This window comes from Cibotium barometz, chromosome 34 (genome assembly GCF_041138505.1).
Source record: "Cibotium barometz isolate CiBa-2024 chromosome 34, ASM4113850v1, whole genome shotgun sequence".
In the NCBI taxonomy this organism is placed as follows: domain Eukaryota; kingdom Viridiplantae; phylum Streptophyta; class Polypodiopsida; order Cyatheales; family Cibotiaceae; genus Cibotium; species Cibotium barometz.
In genome coordinates, this window is record NC_141079.1 from 31,671,098 (window position 1) to 31,692,891 (window position 21,794).

The following is a 21,794-nucleotide window of genomic DNA, read 5'->3' on the forward strand; positions in this document are numbered from 1 at the left end:
CTTTTTCGGTGGGTTTAGTATTTAAACCATTAGCATGCTTTGCCTTAAAGGCAAAGTCTAAATAAGCAGGTCTTGGTGGGACCATTAATCCATCCCATGGCCTTACAAATTTGATCAAACTTTTTTAGGTACTAAATATAGGATCTCCACTTCCATCAAATTTGGTCATCATCCTTCAGATTTGGATTGGCTTGGTTTTACCCAACTGTGAGCCTCTAGGTGATATGTTTATCGTGACCCCCTTCCCATTTCAAATAGCACCTTTAGCATTTCTTTTGCCTATTCATGTGGCAAGGGGGCGTAAGGAGGTGGTTGCGTGAAATCCTCTAGTTCATGGTATGGGATCTCTTTCCCTATGGAGTTAGGCTAAGTGGTTTTTCCAATGGCACTTATTCTCTGTTGCCCTAGCTTTGAGGCTGCATGCTCGCTTCAATGCTGAGAATAGGTTATGAGAATGCTCTTAGGGATCCCTTTGGTTTGAGGTAGTCCCTGCCATTAGCTCTTTACTCTTCCCTATGTTCCATGTTTCTTGTCTCAATGGAGAAGAACTGGAACTTGGTTATGTGATGAAGGTGCTTCTATAATGAGCTCTTGTGGAGAGTGGGACTCCTTGCACTTATGTTGTATATGCTTGCTATTGGGTGTGAGGAACATTTGTCCCTGGTGGTACAACACAATAGATATGTCTCAATTACGGTTGTTGTTTGGGTTGCTAGTTAGCCATGGTTAGCTTGGGATAAAACGAGGATCGACACAAAGGTTTGAAACATTGTGGCATCAAACATGGTTTGACCGCTTCTTGATGGAGCAAACCTTGAGGTTCCTAGTCTGGCTCTTACTCCTTTACAGTGGAGTTTCGCCCAAAATTAGAGTAGTTTAATACCCTTTTCATAGAGTTTATGGTGTCGTTTTTATAGAGCTAGTTGGCAAATCTAGAGCTCAGAGGACCGTGGCGGCTCCAGTTTCCAAGTGTTCTATTATTCCAAGTGTTCTATTATTCCACCGCTCACATCTATGTTTTGTTGGCTTATTTCTTCCCAAAGCTCCTCGGTCAAGCTAGATCTAAAGGACTTTAGCCTCCCTAGAGCACTCTGCTAAAAGCGTTAGTCATTTGCTCTGGGATCAAAGGCTTGGTGAGTTTAAGGAACTGTGGTTTGATTCGTTATAACAGTTGGTTGTATTGTCATTTCCAACAATTATTCTCGATTAGGTTCGCATCAAAGGGCTTTAGTGCTTCTAGAGCAGGTTTGAAAATGGTTTGAGACACTTTTTTTTTTGCTAGGCTCATGGCTCTAGGCTCATATATGCAGGTTCACACCTCTAGACTCACATCTGTAGGCTTATGTATGTAGGTTCACGTCTCTTGACTTATGTCAAGTACGGTGTCTACCTAATTGTGCTAAGCAATTCACAAACAAGAATTATGTGTCCACCGCCCATTTGTAAAAACAACCTAAAGCACCCTGCCCATGCCAATACGTTTCCAAGGCATAAAGAGGCATACATAGGATCTGTGTTCACCAAGGCATAAGAGGCATTCCGTGTCTACTTCAACCAATTGGGCCACTTTTAACGTTTCAAGAAGCAACTAGCATCCACATGTCTTACTAGGAGCACATGTGATTCCATGGAGCTTGGGTCCTCTTACTCTTCCTTTAAGGCTACTTGTACCATGCCAAGCTTCTCCATGGCGTCTACAGTTGAAGTGCAACCTGACAGGAAACCGGCCAGGCTCATCATTGTATGTGGAATTTCCTCAGCGGGAGAAACTAAGGTTGTCGTGAAGGGCGAGTCAGCAGTCTTTCATGAGAAGAAAACTGACTATGGAGAAGCCCTTACTTTAAAATCTGCAGAAGAAATCCAAAGGCAGAGGAGAATCCACATTCCTGACAGAGTAGAAGGCTTTTTGGAGATAATGGGTCGCTTGGAGAGCTTGGACAGAGATGGCATTGCCTTACTTTTGCAAGAGAAAATTTCTCTATCGGAGGGCAAGGTTGTCCATGCCCATATTGTAAGAAATGGGCTTGACAAGGATAAATTTTTAGCTAATCTGCTTGTTAGCATGTATGGCAGATATGGGCTTGTTGAGGATGCATGTTCTGTGTTTGACAGCATGCCTTACCGCTCTGTTGTGTCATGGAGTGCCATGATCTCAGCTTGCAGCCAGCATGGCAATGCCCAGAAAGCCCTTGCCCTCTTCCAAGACATGCAGGAAGCAGGTTTGAAGCCTAACAACATCACCTTTATTAGTGTCTTGACTGCTTGTGCTAGCCTCTCTGCATTAGAAGATGGTAGATTACTCCATGCCCAGCTTGTTGAATATGGTATTGACATAGATGCTGTTCTCGGTACGGCCCTCCTCAACATGTACGGCAAGTGTCGTGATATTGAGGCTGCAAGACAGGTGTTCAACAACATGCCTATACATGATACCGTTGCATGGAATGCCATGATTGCTGCCTATGAGCAGGAAGAACATAGCACTGAGGCCGGAAAAATGTTTGAGCTGATGCAAGAGAAAGAAATACAGCCAGACAAGAGCACCTTCATAAGTACCCTAACAGCTTATGCCAACATAGCTGGAATAGCAGGAGGCAGATTCATCCATGCATGCATTGTCAAATGCGGATTGGACGCTGACCTTGAAGTGGCCAATACCCTTGTCCACATGTATGGTATGTGTGGTGCTGTGGAGGATGCACAGTCAGTATTTGACAGGATGCAGCATTGGGACGTGGTTTCATGGAACTCCGTGATTGCCGCCTACGCTGAAGGAGGATTTTTCATGGAAGCCTTCAACCTTTTCCAGCAAATGCTAGGTAAACATGTGAAACCAACTCATGTCACCTTCCTCAACACATTGAGTGCATGCGCAGCCCCGGAAGCTTTACCAATAGGAAAAATTATTCATGCACATGTCTCCAACGCTAGGTATGAAACAGACATGCTTGTTGCAACTGCACTCGTGAACATGTATGGTAGGTGTGGAGCTACTGAGGATGCACGTGTAGTATTTAATAAAATCGAGACACCTGATGCCATCTGTTGGAATGCCATGATTGCATGCTATGCACAGCAAGGGCAGGGCATGCGGGCCCTGCATCTTTTTCGTAAAATGCAGCAGAAAGGCTTACAACCCAATGAAGTCACCTTTAGCAGCATTTTGAGTGCTTGCTCTGACCTGGGAGCTCTACCAGAAGGCAAGTTGATTCATGGATGTGTTGTGGACAATGGCTTTGATTCAAATGTTGTTGTTGTGCATGCCCTTATTCACATGTATGGCAAATGTGGGAAGCTGGATGAGGCACGTGCGTTGTTTGACAACATAAAGCCACAGGAGTTGATATCATGGAATGTCATGATCACTGCTTATGCTCAACAAGGGCATGGCAAGAAGGCTGTTGAATTGTATGAGAAAATGTTGCGGAAAGATGTGAAGCCGAATGAAGTGACATTTGTTAGCCTTATCTCTGCATGCAGCCATGCAGGGCTTGTAAATGAAGGCTATGGCTACTTTGTTTCAATGAGTGAGATGTATAACGTCACACCATTGCAGGAGCATTACGTCTGTTTGATCGACCTTTTTGGGCGGGCAGGACGGTTAGGTGAAGCAGAGGATCTTATTCACATAATGCCTTATAAAGCCACTAGTGCAGTATGGTCTGCCTTGCTGAGTGGATGCAGACTCCATGGAGATCTTAAGCGGGCCAAACATGCAGCCGAGAAGTTGTTTGAACTCGATCCTCAGGCGGAGACATCGTATGTGCTGCTTTCTAACATCTATTCTGCAGAGGGTAGGTGGGAGGATGCCGAAAGAGTACGAAAAGCCATGCTGGAGAGGGGTGTAAAGAAGATTCCTGGCTGCAGTTGGATTGAGGTTGACAATAAGGTGCATCACTTTTATGTCCGGGACCGATCACACCCACGGTCAGTCGAAATCTATGCAGAGTTGGAGAGAATGATGAAAGAGATGAAGGTGGCTGGATATGTGCCGGATACAAAGCTGGTTTTGCATGATGTGGATGAGGAAATGAAAGAGCATTTGCTTAGTCACCACAGTGAGAAGTTGGCTGCCGTGTTCGGTTTGATCAGCACACCCTCGGGAGCACCACTTCATATAAACAAGAACCTTCGAGTGTGCTCGGATTGCCATAACACCATGAAGTTCATGTCCAAGCTTGCTGAGAGAGAAATTGTTTTGAGGGATTCCACTCGGTTTCATCACTTTCAGAACGGTTTGTGTTCGTGCGGAGATTATTGGTGACGTGTGTTTTTGCGAGCTACAAGAAGCATATGGTCTTCCATACCAACAGCTACAATGCTTTCTTTGGTGTCACATTAGCATAGATGTTACTGTTTATCTGACTCAAGGTGGCCACAGGGTAACATCTTTTTGACGGCATTGTGGCTCTACATGGACATGTGTGGAGGATTCTTGGGCATGTTCCCAGTCTAGTGGCTTTTAATGAAAATCCCAAGAGAAATTTTAGGTGGAGCCCTGGAGGTTACAGAGAGCTGTTATAGTAACACCTCAGAATGAGATCTCACACTGCAAGGCAGTGATATTTCACAGTAGTGGCAGCCATTGAGTGGCAGTACATGCACAACACAAAGACCATGTAAAAGAACGGCACGACACAGAGACAGGACTCGCGCATAGGTGAGCATACATCACAACCCATTGCCCCTAGAAATTTAAGGAGGGCGTTTGTGTACAATGGTTTTGTGAGAAGTATCTCCATGTGCACAGTATTCAAAGAAGAAAACATTCATGCATCATCGGAGCCCCACTTGGAGTTCATCAACTGGACATGAAAGCTGCAGGAGGCTACCCAGAGCCTGGATGGGCTTCCAGGCCTTCCACAGCCTGGATGTTACATGTGCTAAATGGACTCATTCAGGAGCTCAATGGTGTCCACATTGGCCAATTTGACCCATGTGTTGAAAGATTGATTGAAGCTCCCTCTAAGAACCAATATCATTGTATGATCCATTGGTTTTAATTCTTAATATTGTGTTATTGCATTTTGAGCATATGATGCATGGCTCTTTCTCTGTTCACATGTGTGTTTTAGCCATGGCTTTGTGAAAATTGACTCAAATGGATCTCCATGTGTTACCTCTAGCAATGGTAATCTTATCAAAAGATTAGATTAGATGTCGCTCAGGCTCTTATGGATGTAGTAACTCAACCTGATACCCTTGATCAATGAGACATTTCTCTCGAACCCAAAGCCCTCAAATGACCTCTCTTGCAATTTTAAATCTTTTCCAAGGCTTGTTTGGAGGTCCCATTTTTTCTATGCTTTGAATAGTTTTTGGAAGGCATAATATTAAATCACTAAAGGACACTTCGCAAGTAAGAAAAATCAATACATAAGATTGGGTCCAATTTGCTCGCATAGAAGAGAGTCCACAGTTCCTCTTGATGTATTTTAAGTCATATTACTTGAAATACCTTGTGGGACTCAAAATAGCTTCACTTTACATGAGTGTCTATTTCAAAGAAAATCTACTCAAAATTAGAGTATCCTTTTAATTAAATAATATTTATAATCTTTGCAATAAAATCAATGTCCATAAGAGAACTTTCATATGTCGAAATAAATGACAGTGAGTGTTCAACAAAATGAAATAATAATCAATCGACATCTAAAGTCAAACGTTTGAAAGATTGTCGACACCTAAAGTCAAACGTTTGAAAATCTTTCTGACCATCACCACCTCGTCTCCATTATTAAGGATTTGCATTTACATAAATTATGTTAATTAATTAATAAATTAATTGATTATCTAATACAAATAACTATCTAAAATCTAACTAATCAAGACGATGCAACCAATATTGTCATACATATACAAAGTTACTCACATATGCTTAAAGTAGACTAGGCCGCCTAAATTTAGGAAGGTGTCTCAATCCAAACCTATCTATAGAATTCATAATTAATGAAAAAACATGAAAATATAAATTCCATGAGTTACTCTTCATAACATACCTCGGGGGTGAGAAGCAACTGTCCTCAGTCATTACTAAAGAATCTAAAATAATCATAGGCGAGTATAGGTGTAACATGTAATCAAGGACATATAGGTAGCGAGGGTATACTCAGGGAGCCCTTGAGCCTCTTCTATGGAGTGGCCTTTGTACTTCACCAAATATCTTTGATAAATATTACCTCTTTTTGTTAATATCTACTCATGTTCTAAAAGAAATTCAGGTTCTACTATCTCAGAGTCTTCTTCTAGTAAAGAATAATCATCATAAACTAGGTGTGTTGGAAGAGTGCCTCAAAATGGTCGTAATAGACTAATGTGAAAGAAGTTATGAATACATCATTGTGATGGAATATCAAAATGGCAAGTATTGTCATTAATCTTATTGAGAATCTTAAATGGTACATAATAGGGTTTTTCTCTACACTCTTTAGTCGTCTCTTTTCGATGCTATGTTATCTCCTTCTTGGAAAGTTATAAGCTTACATTTCTTATTGACTTGGGTCGTGTATTGGGCTTGGATGACTTCATGTACTTCACTACGAATATATGTATGTTCTCAAGAATATGGGTATGGTATTTAGTGAAATCATATGACTACAAGAATATGGGTATGGTATTTCAAGTAATATGAGAGAGCCAAGAAGAAGGTGCAATAATTTCTTACCATACACGATTGCAAAAAGAGCTTTTTGCTAGTAAAGTGCGGTGTGTGTATTAGAAGCGAATTGAAGCAAATGAAGGTGTTCGCTCTCCCCCCCCTTCCTCCCCGAAGTGCCTAGTTTAGAAATAGTGCATGACCTTAACAAATCTAGAATAGTACTATTAGTCACTTTTTTCTAGCCATTACTCTCAAAAAATGATACTTACAAGTATAGAGTAAGAAAAATAAATACACAAGATTGGGTCTCATTTGCCCCCACACAAGAGAGAGCCTTATGCAAAATACCTAATAATATTAAATCACAAAACAATACTTGCAAGTATAGAGTAAGAAAAATAAATACACAAGATTGGGTCTCATTTGCCCCCACACAAGAGTGAGCCTATGCTTCCTCTTAGTGTATTTTAGCTCATATTACTTGAAATAGCTTGTGGGACTCAAAATAGTTTTACTTTACATGCATATCCATCTCAAGAAAAAATAGTTTACTTTATGTGCATGTCTTTAGTATAGAGTAAAAAAATTCAATACATAAGATTGGGTCTCATTTGGCCTCCACAGAAGAGTGAGCCCATGCTTCCTCTTGGTGTATTTTAACTCATATTAATTGAAATAGCTTATGGGAGTCAAAATAGCTTTACTTTATATACATATCCATCTCAAGAAAAATAGTTTACTTTACGTGCATGTCTTTACTTTGCATGCATATCTATTTGCTTAAAATTGGCGTATCCTTTTAACCAAGTACATATTTACAACCTTTATAATAAAATCAAATGTCCATAAGAGAACTTTCATATGTCCATTTTTTTTAAATGCTCAACACAGTCTTATGCCTTGACTCATTAAAATTACCTTAGCATTATCTCTTTATTGCTAATTTGTTGCTTTGTAAAAAAAATCACTTGTGATGCTTCTTACCCATCATTCACGTCAATCTAACTCATTGAGCCATGCTGAAATGAACCAATTTAAAGTCCTTTAGCTGATGAAGAAATGCACTAGCATGCCCATGTTAATGGAACCAGTTTGAAGTCCTTTAACCAATGAAGAAATGCACTGGCATTCCCAAGTTAATGGAACCATCAAAACAACCTAGAAATGAGCTCTATGAGCTCATAGAGTAAGTTCTATGAGCGCCTTAAGGATTCAGGTATGTTGCAAAAAACTTGTTTCTGATCTAGTACTTGTAAGATCCCTGTTCCCACCGAGCAACGGATTCAGGATACTGGCAGCGGAAGTAGCACTTCTCGCGCGGGACACGGGTCCCACATACGGGGCCTCACCCACGGATATCCGGATAAGAGACTAATCCGTCGGTTGTTCCAAACTGAACCCGAAAAAACTTCCTTTACCGGAAAGCACGGGCGATCCCACCAAGATAACTTTTTACTCTAGCGTAGTCAAGATCATTTCTGATCAAGCTGATCCAATTGTATCTATAAGATACTTGGTCAGATCAAGGAAGAAACTTGCACTTGGATCATTGGGATCAACGCTTTTTTCCCCATTCAAGAGGCACAGCCGTTGATTCCTATCCATAGAACAATTTCTGTCCGGGATTTACTTTATCTATCGTAATCACAAAAGTTGAGTCTCGATTTACGGATCCATCAGTCCAGCCTAACCCCATCTGATCCCATGGGTTAGCCAACCGCCCAACCACTGTAGTGATGGGATCCAATTAAAATTTGGTTAGGTTTTGTCCCGGGTACCAAGGAAAAGAGTTCCAAGGTCCCCTAGCCGGATGTTCATGCAAAAATAAAACTAGTCACACCACTCACACACCCGATATGAAATTGCCTTTTCACAGATTCAACCAGTTTAAAACAATCCTTTAATAAAACCATAGTATCACTGATCACCATCTTCCAATTTATCCAGTTGATTCTCAACTTTTCCATCATTCCTTCATCAGAGTATCTATGGCATCATTGGCAACTAGGACGCTCACCACCTGTCCACTCAGGGGCCGTTTCCTAATTCCTAGCCCATAATACTCGGCAATATAATCACTTATCAAGATGGACTCTCGTTGAAGATCAGCAAGATCAACCAACAGATCCATATAAAGAGCCATGGACTCATCCATTGAAGACCAGCAAGGTCAATCAACCAGATCCATGCCCGATTTCAGAAAACAACTCCTACTCTTGTTCCAATATCTTCCTCGACGCACGCGTGGGTATCCTAGGCGACCCAGAGCCCGAGCACCGTATGGTCAGCACCCTCTAGGATCCTTCGCCACAGGTGACCTAGCGCTTCACTCATAGGCTGCTTCCTTGGCCCCTCATCCACCGTACCGGAAGCTCACCATTTTAATCGCACCGAGGCTGGTCAAGACCTCGGCCGACCTTGCTACGCGAGACGTCCTTCATTGACTCTCCGTCAGCAGTTGCAACTTTATCAGTTAGGTCTCCACGACCTTAATCATAAGATGGTCACAATGCTTTCCCAGCAATCTTAACATAAAACAGTCATTTACAAACAGTCACAAAATACAGTTTCTATATTAACTCGCATTTTTCCACATTATCCCTCATCAATCCACGTTACTTATTCCATATTCCATTTATATGTATACTCATCCCATCACATCATTTTCCACTTCAGATTCCTTCACATCACATATCATATATTCACATCCATACATATATCCACATCCACATCCACATCCACATCCATACATCCACATCTACATCCATACATCTATTTTCACATCCACATCTACATGCACATTCATGTACCCACATCCATACATCCACATCTACATGCCTATTCTCATCCTATCGACCTCGACCGACCTTGCTACGCGAGACGTCCTTCATTGACTCTCCGTCAGCAGTTGCAACTTTATCAGTTAGGTCTCCACAACCTTAATCATAAGATGGTCACAATGCTTTCCCAACAATCTTGACATAAAACAGTCATTTACAAACAGCATTTACAAACAGTCACAAAATACAGTTTCTATATTAACTCGCATTTTTCCACATTATCCCTCATCAATCCACGTTACTTATTCCATATTCCATTTATATGTATACTCATCCCATCACATCATTTTCCACTTCAGATTCCTTCACATCACATATCATATATTCACATCCATACATATATCCACATCCACATCCACATCTACATCCATACATCTATTTTCACATCCACATCTACATGCACCCACATCCATACATCCACATCTACATGCCTATTCTCATCCTATCACAACCCATATACATCTTATCCCATCACATACACTTCTTAACTCTTCTTATCACATCCTTACTTATCTCATATACATCTTATCACATCTTATCACTTCCCATATCTTTTATGCATACCTCTATGCATGAAATTCAATTATGCTAAAAGTAACTCTTTTATAATAAAATAATCATCTTCTATGCATACCTCTATGCATGAAATTCAATTATGTTAAAAGTAACACTTTTATAATAAAATATTCATCTCTTATGCATACCTCTATGCATGAAAATTCAATTATGCTAAAAGTAACTCTTTTATAATAAAATAATCATCTTCTATGCATACCTCTATGCATGAAATTCAATTATGTTAAAAGTAACACTTTTATAATAAAATATTCATCTCTTATGCATACCTCTATGCATGAAAATTCAATTATGCTAAAAGTAACTCTTTTATAATAAAATAATCATCTTCTATGCATACCTCTATGAATATAAAAATCAATTTCTCTAGGATTACGATGAATATCTTTCAATTAATCTAGGATGATAATTCTTAGAATATGGTAGGAAATCCTCTTTTTAAGCTTTGAATGAATTTATTTTATGTGTAAATTTTTATAAAATTTTGCCATAGCTCCGCTACTATAACTGATAATCTCAATTATTATTTTTTTAAAATAAGACTTATCTTTAAGGGAATGATTAGAATGATCCCTAATTGGATCATTAACCCTTAAAAAAATAAAGCATAGATAAAAAAAAACCATTAATTTGTGAGAGAGAGAAAAAACCATTAGAATTAAACATAAATGGAAATTTATGTAATTCTTTACTATCATTAATTAATTAACTTCAATAGCATTCAAAAACCATACCAATTAAGCTTCTCAAGCTTGAGAGGGGTTGAGAAGAGAGAAACATTGAGAAATTATAGAAAAGATCAAAATTCACCATACTTACCTTACAATTTGTTTGATTCTTTGTTCACGATAGAGGCCCTTAACCAATCAATTGGTTTAGTATGTTGATGGAGCCACCAATGGGAATTGAAGAAAGAGAGAAGTGTCAAAAACTAGTGAATTATTAAAGAATTCACAGTTCTTGGCTTAGGTGGAGTAGAGTAACAAGGCATAAGACACTATATATTTTTCAACAAGGGGGAGGCTTCTATTTATAGGAAAAATTGAGCTCCTAACCAAACAAGCTGATTCTAGAATTTTCTAAATCAGTTTGGTCAATATTTGACCATGTTTAGGTCGTTTAAGCTAACTTTTTGGAACTAGACTTGAATGAGGAGAGAGGAGAGATGAAATATCTCAATTTTTATGAGTTTAAAACTCATTCAAGCATGTGAAATATGCACCTCCTTTAAAGAACTCCCCTTCCTTACATATGTGTCATAATGGAATCATTTTAATATTGCTCATAGTTTTTTACTAATAAACCTTGTACATTTTCAACTTTTCATCTTATGTGAAATATGCACCTCCTTTAAAGAACTCCCCTTCCTTACATATGTGTCATAATGGAATCATTTTAATATTGCTCATAGTTTTTTTTACTAATAAACCTTGTACATTTTCAACTCTTCATCTTATGTGAGCATTTACTCATTTTTGGATACCCAAAATATCTCATATTTTTAATATTACTCATAGTTTTTTACTAATAAACCTTGTACATTTTCAACTCTTCATCTTATGTGAGCATTTACTAATTTTTGGGTATCTTCTTTTACAAATTGGATTTATCTCCTCCCTACACATGGATTGATGCTATTGGTCCATAGGAACCTTAATTGGACCATAATCCAAAAATTTCTGAAAATCTAGACCCTTAGGCTAAGGTCCTTTATACCCATTTCCAATTAATTCCAATTGCACATTGAAAAGTTCTTTTTGAATTTCTGTTTTCAGGGAAATTCATCTTAATTATAAGAGATATTTTTTTATCCGAAAATATTCAAAATCTGAATATTCTCTCTCTAGAATATTTTCTCTCTCTAGGTTAAAATAGTTAGAAACAAGGTCTTTATATTTTTGAAGAGGGATTGATTACAGGGAAAGATACTAGACATCAAAAAGGGGGTGGGGGAGGAATCTTACATTCTACCCCACTTAAAAAACGCAAGATGTCCTCATCTCGCAAACTAGGGTAATTTCGCAAGATGCACGAATATGAGACTTAGAGAAAATTTTTAATCAAGATTAACCACCAAGAAAAGTCTCAAAGAGAGCAAGATAAGAACAAGATTTAAACTTTATTCATTCTCGGAACTTATACAGTAAAGATAGAAGAACTCTTTACACTTCCATAAGCCCGTCCATCATATGGTCACAAAAGCAGCACTCACAAGCTGCACAAGTATAGGGTAACTCATCTATGGGAATGATTCTGCTAGTTATTGCCGCATCTATCTCAGTGGTATGAGGTGATCTAATAAAAGGACCTCTGAGAGGCAAGCCAAAAACAGGATAAAGGCATATCTTCTCATGAGGAAGAAAACACGCCAGTAAGAAGACCCGTTCAGAAAACCCAAGATGCCTTGATCTTATGACGCAGTAGTATCGGGGACCCAAACCCAAAGCTTCAATAACCATGGCCAAGCGGACATTGTTACGAAAGTGTTGCTGACCCCAAGGTGTTACCCTAGTTATGTTTTGATAGGTCCGCCATTTGGTCTGCGCTACAGAAGTTCCTAGGTGAGGAAAAAGTGAGCGCTCATACTGTTCTATAAAGTCTTTTTTCACAGACTCTCTTGCGTCTTGAAGGTGAGAAATCATCATGGATAAAACTAGTTCTTGTTGCCAGGCCATGAAGGAGATTAAGAAAGAAAGGAGATTGATGGGAGTAAGATTACTGTGAGCGACAAGTAAAAGTTACGACTTATATAAAGGAAGGAACTAGCGTAACCTAGAAGCCAACGGTAACTTGCCACTGAGGTTTTACCATCTTTCCATGATTTATGTTTGACACATTTTTCTATAGAAGGTATTAAGAATTTTGAGATGAGGAGATAAAAGAAGCTTGTAGGCTAAGTCACCTATTTTCATTGAATTCAGATATAAGGGTCACAATATCTGGGGGATAACTTCTTATACTCCCCAAGAGATAAAGAACTTCTTTTGGGCCGTACTCGAATGAAAACCAAAACCTTGGTATCCAAAACACCGATTCTCACTTCTGAACTCATTGTTCTAAATCCTTAAAACAAGTGGGACTCCTGAGAAGTATTCTAGGGAAAGGGTCTTCCTTTTTTAAATAGAAACTTTCTTTTATTTTAGAGAGGAAATAATTATAAGATCAGAAAGGGAGATTCTTACTCCTGTATACCTTGAAGGTTGGGAGGAATCTTACATTCTACCCCACTTAAAAAGTGCGAGATGTCCTCATCTCGCAAGGTAGAGGACAGCTCTTTTTCTTAAGATCCAATTTTATTCTAGGGTTCCTTATATTCTGGTCAACCCAACAGAACACTGGGATAAATATCCCTTATATAGAACTCATCATTAAATAACAATTCACTCAGATTATATCATTCATATCTTTAACATGATAATGGTCCATTAGACTGAAAAGTTTTCTTCGGAACATTCCTCCACAGAAATTTCAGTCAAGTAAGTTCTCAATTTGACATCCCTTAACTTGATCTACTGGTCAAGTATTAACAGTAGCAATCTGACAGCACAACCCACTAATCTCATAGTGATTTGCTGAATTCGCTATCATCATTCTAGTTATGAATATCATCACAGGGACTCGTCCCATTCCCCCTCATTGTGGTTTCATTATATTTCAACTAATTTTTAAAAACCATCATTTTTCAATCAAAATTTTCAATCAGAATCCAAATCAATTCATCAATTCTCAAACAGAATTAAATATCATATCAATCACATTCGAAATCATCATCTGGATAGCATTAACGCTTATAATTTCAAGTCTTAGATTTACTCGTATATACTGTCAGTAAAGAGCTGCAGTATACTCTCGGTATATACGGGTAGTCACGGCCCTTGGAATTATAAGGTAAATACTATCATGTATAGGCCTCAAGCAAGTCAGGGATTTTATATAATTGCGGCACTTCCATCTGAAGACCCATTTACCAAATTACGAATTTCAGTTTGAATATCAAATTGTATGAATTATCTCACACAATTATAACCTTTTTGTGTTTCTTGATAAATTTTTGATATCTTTGTCTTCTCAGTTGATCTTTATTAACCAAATGCTCTGATACCAACTGTAAGATCCCTGTTCCCACCGAGCAATGGATTCAGGATACTGGCAGCGGAAGTAGCACTTCTCGCGCGGGACACGGGTCCCACATACGGGGCCTCACCCACGGATATCCGGATAAGAGACTAATCCGTCGGTTGTTCCAAACCGAACCCGGAAAAACTTCCTTTACCGGAAAGCACGAGCGATCCCACCAAGATAACTTTTTACTCTAGCGTAGTCAAGATCATTTCTGATTCGAGCTGATCCAATTGTATCTATAAGATACTTGGTCAGATCAAGGAAGAAACTTGCACTTGGATCATTGGGATCAACGCTTTTTTCCCCATTCAAGAGGCACAGCCGTTGATTCCTATCCATAGAACAATTTCTGTCCGGGATTTACTTTATCTATCGTAATCACAAAAGTTGAGTCTCGGTTTATGGATCCATCAGTCCAGCCTAACCCCATCCGATCCCATGGGTTAGCCAACCGCCCAACCACTGTAGTGATGGGATCCAATTAAAATTTGGTTAGGTTTTGTCCCGGGTACCAAGAAAAAGAGTTCCAAGGCCCCCTAGTCGGATGTTCATGCAAAAATAAAACTAGTCACACCACTCACACACCCAATATAAAATTGCCTTTTCATAGATTCAACCAGTTTAAAACAATCCTTTAATAAAACCATAGTATCACTGATCACCATCTTCCAATTTATCCAGTTGATTCTCAATTTTTCCATCATTCCTTCATCAGAGTATCTATGGCATCATTGGCAACTAGGACGCTCACCACCTGTCCACTCAGGGGCCGTTTCCTAATTCCTAGCCCATAATACTCGGCAATATAATCACTTATCAAGATGGACTCTCGTTGAAGATCAGCAAGATCAACCAACAGATCCATATAAAGAGCCATGGACTCATCCATTGAAGACCAGCAAGGTCAATCAACCAGATCCATGCCCGATTTCAGAAAACAACTCCTACTCTTGTTCCAATATCTTCCTCGACGCACGCGTGGGTATCCTAGGCGACCCAGAGCCCGAGCACCGTATGGTCAGCACCCTCTAGGATCCTTCGCCACAGGTGACCTAGCGCTTCACTCATAGGCCGCTTCCTTGGCCCCTCATCCACCGTACCGGAAGCTCACCATTTTAATCGCACCGAGGCTGGTCAAGACCTCGGCCGACCTTGCTACGCGAGACGTCCTTCATTGACTCTCCGTCAGCAGTTGCAACTTTATCAGTTAGGTCTCCACGACCTTAATCATAAGATGGTCACAATGCTTTCCCAGCAATCTTAACATAAAACAGTCATTTACAAACAGTCACAAAATACAGTTTCTATATTAACTCGCATTTTTCCACATTATCCCTCATCAATCCACGTTACTTATTCCATATTCCATTTATATGTATACTCATCCCATCACATCATTTTTCACTTCAGATTCCTTCACATCACATATCATATATTCACATCCATACATATATCCACATCCACATCCACATCCACATCAACATCCATACATCCACATCTACATCCATACATCTATTTTCACATCCACATCTACATGCACATTCATGCACCCACATCCATACATCCACATCTACATGCCTATTCTCATCCTATCGACCTCGGCCGACCTTGCTACGCGAGACGTCCTTCATTGACTCTCCGTCTCAGCAGTTGCAGCTTTATCAGTTAGGTCTCCACGACCTTAATCATAAGATGGTCACAATGCTTTCCCAGCAATCTTGACATAAAACAGTCATTTACAAACAGCATTTACAAACAGCCACAAAATACAGTTTCTATATTAACTCGCATTTTTCCACATTATCCCTCATCAATCCACGTTACTTATTCCATATTCCATTTATATGTATACTCATCCCATCACATCATTTTCCACTTCAGATTCCTTCACATCACATATCATATATTCACATCCATACATATATCCACATCCACATCCACATCCACATCCACATCTACATCCATACATCTATTTTCACATCCACATCTACATGCACATTCATGCACCCACATCCATACATCCACATCTACATGCCTATTCTCATCCTATCACAACCCATATACATCTTATCCCATCACATCCACATCTACATGCACATTCATGCACCCACATCCATACATTCACATCTACATGCCTATTCTCATCCTATCACAACCCATATACATCTTATCCCATAACATACGCTTCTTAACTCTTCTTATCACATCCTTACTCATCTCATATACATCTTATCACATCTTATCACTTCCCATATCTTTTATGCATACCTCTATGCATGAAATTCAATTATGCTAAAAGTAACTCTTTTATAATAAAATAATCATCTTCTATGCATACCTCTATGCATGAAATTCAATTATGTTAAAAGTAACACTTTTATAATAAAATATTCATCTCTTATGCATACCTCTATGCATGAAAATTCAATTATGCTAAAAGTAACTCTTTTATAATAAAATAATCATCTTCTATGCATACCTCTATGCATGAAATTCAATTATGTTAAAAGTAACACTTTTATAATAAAATATTCATCTCTTATGCATACCTCTATGCATGAAAATTCAATTATGCTAAAAGTAATTCTTTTATAATAAAATAATCATCTTCTATGCATACCTCTATGAATATAAAAATTAATTTCTCTAGGATTATGATGAATATCTTTCAATTAATCTAGGATGATAATTCTTAGAATATGGTAGGAAATCCTCTTTTTAAGCTTTGAATGAATTTATTTTATGTGTAAATTTTTATAAAATTTTGCCATAGCTCCGCTACTATAACTGATAATCTCAATTATTATTTTTTTAAAATAAGACTTATCTTTAAGGGAATGATTAGAATGATCCCTAATTGGATCATTAACCCTTAAAAAAATAAAGCATAGATAAAGAAAAACCATTAATTTGTGAGAGAGAGAAAAAACCATTAGAATTAAACATAAATGGAAATTTATGTAATTCTTTACTATCATTAATTAATTAACTTCAATAGCATTCAAAAACCATACCAATTAAGCTTCTCAAGCTTGAGAGGGGTTGAGAAGAGAGAAACATTGAGAAATTATAGAAAAGATCAAAATTCACCATACTTACGTTACAATTTGCTTGATTCTTTATTCACGATAGAGGCCCCCAACCAATCAATTGGTTTAGTATGTTGATGGAGCCACCAATGGGAATTGAAGAAAGAGAGAAGTGTCAAAAACTAGTGAATTATTAAAGAATTCACAGTTCTTGGCTTAGGTGGAGTAGAGTAACAAGGCATAAGACACTATATATTTTTCAACAAGGGGGAGGCTTCTATTTATAGGAAAAATTGAGCTCCTAACCAAACAAACTGATTCTAGAATTTTCTAAATCAGTTTGGCCAATATTTGACCATGTTTAGGTCGTTTAAGCTAACTTTTTGGAACTAGACTTGAATGAGGAGAGAGGAGAGATGAAATATCTCAATTTGTATGAGTTTAAAACTCATTCAAGCATGTGAAATATGCACCTCCTTTAAAGAACTCCCCTTCCTTACATATGTGTCATAATGGAATTATTTTAATATTGCTCATAGTTTTTTACTAATAAACCTTGTACATTTTCAACTCTTCATCTTATGTGAAATATGCACCTCCTTTAAAGAACTCCCCTTCCTTACATATGTGTCATAATGGAATCATTTTAATATTGCTCATAGTTTTTTTTACTAATAAACCTTGTACATTTTCAACTCTTCATCTTATGTGAGCATTTACTCATTTTTGGATACCCAAAATATCTCATATTTTTAATATTGCTCATAGTTTTTTACTAATAAACCTTGTACATTTTCAACTCTTCATCTTATGTGAGCATTTACTCATTTTTGGGTATCTTCTTTTACAAATTAGATTTATCTCCTCCCTACACATGGATTGATGCTATTGGCCCATAGGAACCTTAATTGGACCATAATCCAAAAATTTCTGAAAATCTAGACCCTTAGACTAAGGTCCTTTATACCCATTTCCAATTAATTCCAATTGCACATTGGAAAGTTCTTTTTGAATTTCTGTTTCAGGGAAATTCATCTTAGTTATAAGAGATATTTTTCTATCCAAAAATATTCAAAATCTGAATATTCTCTCTCTAGAATATTTTCTCTCTCTAGGTTAAAATAGTTAGAAACAAGGTCTTTATATTTTTGAAGAGGGATTGATTACAGGGAAAGATACTAGACATCAAAAAGGGGGTGGGGGAGGAATCTTACAGTACTGGCTTAAAGGACAAATGAGATCTACCCACCAGATTAATGCACAAGGTAGGCTAACATAATCTCTATAACCCTTGCCTAAAGTTTCTCAATACAATGAGTTGTGTCAAAGATAAAATCAAAGTGAACCCAATAATTAGTGCACTAAGCCATCAAATCTCTCCATTCACACCATAAAATCTCCTTTCTTTACATAGACAACTTCCCTATCACTATCTTACAATGTTGTTTTTCCTTCCCTATCATTATCTTACAATGTTGCTCTCAGGAGACTAGCCTATGGTGGAAAGAATAAATAATCATTTGATTCACTTACGTTGAGCTAGAGAAGGTTTTACCTAGTCCTCCTTGAGTGTAATTAAAAAAACTAATTGAACAAGGCTTTTTGTTGTGGATGTAACCATAGGAGTCCACAAATTTGTCATAAATAACGAGGCTATGAGGTTAGGATATCACCAAAAAGATGATGTCGAAGGCCATTATAATGGTTGTTTCTTGGAGCACGAAGCGCAATTCGATGCCGAAATGAACGCCATAGAATAATCCACTAGAAAGAGTTGCCAAGAAATCATGTAAAACACTCTTGGCATCTCAAAGTTGAGTGGCCAGCTCACTTCCCGTTTTGCTATGTGTGTGCATAGGACACACATAGCACTAGTTGTTTTCTTCTTTAGCATGCAGAGTTACTAGAAAGAGGCATCGGTGTGGAGCAGTGGGTATGGCCTTCAACGTAAGAAGGGAGAGGAGGTGTGGAGATCAACACACATGAGTGGGAGGTCCTGAAAATATTACATTTTAAGAATCATCACATGGGGAGTAGCTAGTTGATTTGTTGGCCCATGAGAGGGGGAGGGCTATGCACACATGGGCTTTATGGTGCACATTGTGCACTGTGTGGCCCCATTCTTACATTATGCACACATGTTGATGTGGCATATTGTTCTTATGTAGCCTGCATTGTGCTCTGGGTGGCCCCATGCTTATTACATTATGCACACATGGCATATTGTGCTTATGTAGCCCACATAGCTCTTTAATGGATGTGGTGATCATAATATTGGCATGTCCTTCATGTAAGTTGTGGCACACTTTGCCACTTACATGGCACACATTGTTGATGTCTTTATTTTTCTATTGTCGTGTTGTTGAAAGCACCGCTTGGATGAAAAATGGCAAGCGAAAGGGTTGCATTTAATGATGGTGGGCCGCTGTTGCCAAGTGGTGTAGGGCTAGCTAATGTGGGAGGAGTTTCAAGCCCCTTCCCCATACCTCTCTCCTCTTTTTAAGTCCCGATTTCCATTTTTAAATAGAACACATATATTTATATTCCCTTTGAAAATCTATATTTTTGGCAACCATCCACTCCATTTTCCCCCATGTTGATCACTTGTAGGTGATCATCACCATAAGTAACATGAGTGGGAATCTTAGCCCAAATTTCTAGAATTCCTCTAAATTTTCTCAGTAGCCTTCTTCTCTAAATTTAGTTGCCAAATTAAAAAGCACTAAAACAAGAAACAAACCGCCTATAATTGCTAGCTCTACTTTGATTGAGCTAAGAAAGTATTTAGTAACTTTATATTATAGTTTATGTGTTGAAACTCTACAAGGTGTGCTTAATAGGCTTTAGAATAGGGAGAGTATGAACCATGCTTACACCGTTATGAATATTCAAGTAGTAAAGTGCCATCATGCTAATTGGACATGTGCCTAATGAAGGCTTATAAGGCCACTTTGCCTTGGCTTGGGAGGCCATTTTGGCACTCATCTTATTTTGCTAAAGGATCGAACACATGTGGGGCAACTTACTTGTGGAGTATTATGTGTTTGTAATTCATCGTCGCTTCAATATGATGTAGAAGATCGTTACCCCTTAAGCTGAGATGATCCTTTTAGGTCTTCATAGAATCCTTCTAAAGAGGCATGAGGAAGCACTCTTGATACATGCAACTTAACTTACTTCATTGCCATTACGTATGGCTTTTTCAAGCTTTGTTTGATGGTTCTCTTAACGCTTTTGTTATTAACCCCTCTAGGTCATTAAACTTACTTTATTGCCATTACTCATGGTTTTTCCAAACTATGTTTGATAGTCCTATTGATGTTTTTTGTTATTAACCCCTCTAGATCATCAAACTTGCTAGCACCATCTCCCCATGGCATGGACTCCTTCCCTTTTAATCCTTGGTTAATCTTCTCATTTGAACTTTGTTAAGGCCTTTCGTAATTTTAGCACCACTTAGAGCTAGCTTGAAGCTCTATCCATGCCCTTTGATCACTTACGCAATTTTAGCACCACTTAGAGCTAGCTTGAAGCTCTATCCATGCCCTTTGATCAACTACCCATTTGAGTTAGTTTAATTTCCATGAAGTTAATCTAGCTTCAAGCACGGACCACTATGGATGGATCTTGATGGAGTTGATCCACTTTTTCATCTTGTGGGGTAGGAGCATACTCATCTAATTATACCAAGATCAAATGAAAAGTAGGATTCACTCCTTGTAGCTTCACTATTACCATCCTCTCCTAGATTATCCTCTTTATGCTGGATCCAATGAGTGAAATCTATGATACTTTGAATCCTTTACCTCATGGTAGTAGAGGCCTAGAACATCAATCTCATTGCAAGTTCATGCATCAATCTATGATACTTTGAATCCTTTACCTCATGGTAGTAGAGGCCTAGAACATCAATCTCATTGCAAGTTCATGCATCTGGGTAATTTCCTCCTCACTATGTAATTCCATATGAGAACTTCATGCATCTGGATAATGTCCTTATCACTCTATAATTCCATATGATAACTTCAAAATACTCTATAATTCTATATGATGCAAGTTCATGCATCTCGATAATGTCCTTATCACTCTATAATTCCATATGATAGCTTCAAAATCACTTCAAAATTGGTTTAATTTATGGTGCCCAACATAGTATAAAAGTCTCTTACCACCACCAGGTGTAATGACCCAAGTGTGCAGGTCAATTTTATAGCTCTTCCTTCATTTAAGAGTTGAACCTGGTTCATGTATTATAGCTCTTCCTTCATTCAATTTTAGAGCTCTTCCTTTCATGTATCTCCATGCAGCCTTTAATGTGCCCGATGAGATCGACGATGCGGAAGCTAGGCACAAAAAAAAGGGGGATCACAGGCATCCACATGGCAAGTGGCATGGGTTTACGTTTTTTTGTAAACTTGAGCATGGGGAGCTCGCCGGAAAGCGCGCGGAGGTAGTCGAAAAGTGGGGCTGGGTCCGCCATCCGTACAGCTGGTTGGTTGCGGCGCGCGTGCAAAATTCAAAATGGAATCTACATATTGATGGGCACTAATTTGAAAGCCCATGCGCCAGGGTGGTAGAATGAATTTCTATCCTCCTTAGAGGTTGCGGGCATTGCCAACCCCAAACTAG

At 38.5% G+C, this 21,794-nt stretch overlaps 1 pseudogene across 2 annotated transcripts; it reads left to right on the top strand.

Moving 5' to 3' along the window:
* Nucleotides 1–1,336: 1,336 nt before the first annotated feature.
* On the top strand, nt 1,337–5,014 carry LOC147618913 (pentatricopeptide repeat-containing protein At1g11290, chloroplastic pseudogene; annotated as a pseudogene). Of its 2 annotated transcripts, XR_015261994.1 has the most exons (2): nt 1,780–1,988; nt 2,074–5,014. The product of XR_015261994.1 is annotated as a pentatricopeptide repeat-containing protein At1g11290, chloroplastic pseudogene, transcript variant X2 (transcript). The 2 variants fall into 2 exon arrangements; XR_015261993.1 differs by having other exon boundaries at nt 1,337–4,774.
* Nucleotides 5,015–21,794: the final 16,780 nt, after the last annotated feature.